Source organism: Tarenaya hassleriana, unplaced genomic scaffold, assembly GCF_000463585.1.
Source record: "Tarenaya hassleriana unplaced genomic scaffold, ASM46358v1 Cleome96, whole genome shotgun sequence".
Lineage (NCBI taxonomy): Eukaryota > Viridiplantae > Streptophyta > Magnoliopsida > Brassicales > Cleomaceae > Tarenaya > Tarenaya hassleriana.
In genome coordinates this window covers 8,051-13,463 of record NW_010972002.1, presented here as the reverse complement: position 1 = coordinate 13,463, position 5,413 = coordinate 8,051, and the positions used below count along the sequence as shown (strand labels likewise).

Genomic DNA, 5,413 nt, shown 5'->3' with positions numbered 1-5,413 from the left:
TAATCCATAACCTATATATAATTGGTGCTTACAGTTTACAATAAAATAAATAATAAAAACATTCAATCGGTATTATAATAGAAACTAATATATATGATTTTACATTACAATAGAAACCAATAAAACATACATTTTCTTTTTATCAAATAAATATTCTATATTCTATATCTATTTACACAAAAGTTACGATAAAAAATTTATAAATCTATATATATATATATATGTGATTTTAAAATTCCACGTCACAAATTTTAAAATTCTGACTTTTATTTATTAACCTACTAATAAAATAAACCGTTAGTATTCCCCATTAATCCATTAACGCTGACAATTATTATTAGAATAAATGAGATTGATATGTGTTATTACCTGGATTTAGAATGCCAGTAGAAGAAGAGTTTGAAACGTTGCAATCCGGTTGAGCTTGATATGTTTATACTTTCATTATGGTCATTTAATTTAGGCTAACTTAGTGGAGTAAAATTTGTTACGCGATACGTTTTACTAATGAATACAATTAGCTTGGAGTTAATCAAAATCATTTAATTTTGGATTACGTAGATTAAAAAATTAAAACACAAAAGCCACAACGTTTCATTAGCCCAAAAACAAACTCCCATATAAGGTGCGAACGAAGCAGCGTGCGTTCAGAGGTTGCTGTATACGACGTTCTTCATCGGGAGTGGCAGAGACAACGCGCACGGAAAGCTGTTCGAGGAGGCTCTACCGTCGGGTGTGGGATTCATCTGACTATGTCCGGTCAGGTACGGAGGCACCGACGGGGCACGCCCTGGTGATTCTGCAGTCGGACGGACAGAACTCGATGATCATTGCCGGCGGAACAAACATGAGTTTGTGGTTGGAGAATCGGAGTGATTATGATCTCAAGGTCGTGAAGAGTGCTGGGATTGTTCTTCTGCAGGGGAAAATCCCTGATTTTGTGAAAATTCAAGTCACGGGTGATGTGGGTAAAACAAATTTTATGGTGTATTAAATGAAAATAAAATATAAATCACTATAATTACATGAATATTTTCAAAGAGTAATTAAATGAATAGTTATGGAGATTTTTAGGTGTTAGTTTCCGTTTATGGATTTTTGATTGGAATAAGAAGGGAAGCTTTTGACTTTGGCAGGGCACAGGTAGTGGGTTGGCCACCAATTCGCTCATTCATGAAGAACACGTTGTCTTTACATTCTCAGAAGAACGATGGCGACAACCCAGAAGCTCAACACCTGAATTTTCTTCTGTGTTTTGGTGGGTACAACAGGGACAGTACAGACTAACAACTGTTCTAGCAGCTCCGAAAATACTCCTAGAACAAGACCCAACAGGAATACGAGTGCACAGGGCAACCATGGCCATTCATTAAGAGGTGGGCATTGTTGATATTCTCCTCTTTCATCTCATCTTTATTATTTTTAACATTTTTTACCTGATAGTGTCATTTTTCATTTATCAGTTTTACCAGACTTTGCCCAAGTTTACAGCTTCATCGGCAGTGTTTTCGACCCATATGTTACCGACCATCTGCAGAAGCTGAAAAAGATGGACCTCATAGATGTGGAAACGTATGATACCCGTGCCATTCATTTTACTCTGTTGGTCAATCTCACTGTATGTGCCCTCTGAATGTTTATATGTATATATGTTTGTATGTATGCATGCGTGCATATATACATAGATTAATTTATTAATTTAGCCTGGCTAAAATATTATATATATGTATAATATTTGTATATACGCATGCATGGGCGGATCTAGAAAAGTTTAATGGGGGCAATATAAAAATTATTATAAATTAAGAGATAAATTTAAAATTTTTTATGGAGGCATTTAACAATTTTTGTTAGAAATTTATGAAATTTATAATGAAATCAAATTTTTTAAATAAAATGAGTGGAGACATATGCCCCCATAGCTTATAACATAGATCCGCACATGTATGCATGTATGTATACATTTCTAATTTTTACCATGTACATGAGTTTATATTTGTATATGTATGAATGTATTTTTTATATTTATTTTTAATTTTTAATTTTTAATTTTCGTATATATATATGTGTATACATATATATATATATATGTATTTATGTGTATATATGTGTATATGTATTTGTGTGTATATATGTATATATATATTCATATGTATTGGTCAATATTTGTATGTAGATCATTGATTATAGTCTATATTTTAATCACATCAAGTATATGGTTTAATTGGTAATAAAAAAAGTACAGAGTTTTTTCGTACACCTCGAAGAAGTATAGTATTTTTTTTAGCGATTACCCCTTTTTAAAACAAACGCTAACTGTAGTATTTAGTAATATTATTTTTAATATTACCTTAGAATTATTTTTTTAAAATAAATCATTATTATCGATCTCATACACAATTTATACAATGATATTAATATTTTATAATTTTTTGTTTTTTAAAATATATAATTTTACAATAATTTAATCTTACAATGTCTTTGTTTTATTATTTTTTGGTCAAATCGAACATGTTTAGTTGATAGAGAAATTGCAGTTGTATCAACTATGGGAGAAAGAAAAACATCTAAACTATTTGCCTATTTGAATGAAAAAAAGTATTGTACGATGTACGATGTCATTATAGATTCTACCGTATAGAACATATGTTGAACGAGAAAAACATTTTTAAAAAGAACAACAATTTCAATGTCTCGATAGCGAAAATGATCGTATCTCCCATGATATCATCATAAAAAGTATCATATTTTTGTGATATCATCATGTATTGCAACACTGATTTAATTCAATGGTAGAATAACTCAATTAAGATCCAAAACCCCATTAAATGTCTATATCACTTCGACATGCAATATAAAACAATGCACTTCTTTGGCAGAATTGTGATATAAAATAGAATAGATAATCTGGTATGAAACATGGATGACACAATTTTTTTCCCCAAAACTTTACTTCTTTAATATGACAATATAACAATATAATGTGTAATGATGATTGTATAATAATTTAATTTAATAATCAATATATATTTTTAAAAAAAATTATTGTTACCCATTGAAATTCTACTCTGTTTTGTATAAAATATTCAAATCTTTATAATACCCAAATCTTTCTACGCCATCATTATATACTTATGGATGTGTTGTCCTCCACTAAAGGCGGAATCATTTTGAAGCAAGTGAGACACTGTTTGGAGTAAAAAGCACATTTAATGAGGAACTTTATAAGTTTATATCACAAAACTCGACAGACAAGAGAGTTAGAAGGATCGTCAAAAAATTTAATTTGAGGTTGAGAGCACAAGTGTTTTGAGGTGAGTTTTGAGAGTCTAATATAAGTTCTGATTTATTGACATTCCACGAGTGTTTATGCAATATCGTCAATGATATTTTCTGAATGAAACAATATAAAAAGCTTAAATACAAATTTATTTTTATACTTATTTGATTATTTACTAATAATATATGTATATATGTAACTGGATTATTTAAAAAAAATTAAAAAAAAAATAAAAATGGGACAAACCTAAAAAAAAGTAAAACTTTACAACTTACTAAAATTCAATCTTATATTTGAAATTCATTATTTAACTCTTTTAATAATACAAACTAACAAAAAAAACCATTAACAAATAAAATAACAAATGGAGCGAACGTATATTAAAAAGATAATAAAAATATATATCAACATTGTCTATTTGTATTATATACCTGATCTTTTTAGTTGCAAGAGTTGTTTTAACTAATCTATAAAGAATTACTATTAAGAATTTATTTTTTTAATAATGTTTTTTATGATTTTGAAATAAATAAGTGTTTGATCGATCTAAATTACCAAACTTTACTTATTTTAATTGTTTTATTATCGATTCAATTAAATTACCAATAAAAATATAAAAAAAACATAAAATAATTGATGTAACAAATCTTACAAATTAGTGAAATAGTATATCAAATATAAAAATTACAAACAAGAAATTAATGAGTTAAATGCATGAAATTGAAATATACTGCACAAATAAATAATCGTGATAAATTATTTATAAAATAGATAAGCAAATAAATAAATTAAAATATTTATATTTTTTTACTAATTATATTTATACAAGTTTTTAACGTGATCATGATAATGATATTGCTATATAGATAGCAATATTATTATAGTCAATTAATTATTATACTTTTATCAAAGTTTGTCTTTTATTATACATATCGCACTTATATATAGATTTGTTTATTAATTTTAATATTTATTTTTGTATTTGATTTTTACTTATTAAATATTTATTTATTTATTTATTTTATTTCTAATTGAGTTATGAAATGTATATTAAAAAGGTATATTATAGTATTATAATAGAGGTGGATACATATCGGATACAAATATTCTCATTTATATTTCTATATTCGTATCTGATTCATAATTTTCGAATATTCGTAATTTCGAATATCCATAAAAAACACGGATATTTAAAAATATTTGTATTCGACATAAAAAAACAAAAACAAAAAATCAAATATCTATATATATATATATATGGAAAAATAATAATAAAAACCGAAATCAAATGGTCATAAGGAGACCAAAGAAATTAAATAGTGTTAGCAACCAATTAGACACCATCCATTTTAGAGTGATTATATAGTTTATTAGTTTTTATATATATATTTTATATATACATTATTGTTATCCGATGAAATTTTTTCCAAGCTCATCAATGTTTAAAAACAATTATTTTATTTATATTTTTATCATGTAACTAAATATTTAGCACATACCAAAAAAATAAAGATTGATATTGAGTATAATCAGAATAAATCATTGACATTGAATCTAAGCTATGTTTATATAACCACTATCATATTTTTTCAACCTTTTTATTCAAATGTGAAGTTATAATATTTAATTTTATAAATATATATTTTATATCAAATAAATTGTTTATCTCATTTTCATAATATTAATATCATTAAAATTTTATAAAAAATAATAAATAAAAAACCAGAATAACCCGCGCATCGCGCGGTTCCTCGACTAGTCTTATACATAAATAATTAGATTTGAAGGCTTCTCATGAAGCCACCTAAGCATCCACATCATCAAGCTTATCAAATTTTATTGGTCATTTGATTATTCAATTGCTTTTTAAAGATTCATCATTTTCCATCAATTGCTTGCTAAAGCCATGTTCCATCTCATCATTTTTGTATTTTTTATTATACAATTAAAATATTCATACCCTATATACAATATAATCAATAATATAGAATATGATAAGACAATAATACTAATTAAAAAAAACAACCAAACGCGAGAAAATGAAATAAAAAATTATCATAATACAAACTAATATAATATATATAATATATAATATATAATATATATAAAAGTTGGATTTGGAGTGATTTGGTG

At 26.1% G+C, this 5,413-nt stretch overlaps 1 long non-coding RNA gene across 1 annotated transcript; it reads left to right on the top strand.

Annotated features, from left to right (window-relative positions):
* The first annotated feature begins 670 nt into the window (after positions 1–670).
* Positions 671–1,645, top strand: LOC104804744. Its single transcript, XR_770385.1, has 3 exons — positions 671–964; positions 1,137–1,376; positions 1,464–1,645. It is a non-coding gene; the product is annotated as an uncharacterized LOC104804744 (long non-coding RNA).
* Positions 1,646–5,413: the final 3,768 nt, after the last annotated feature.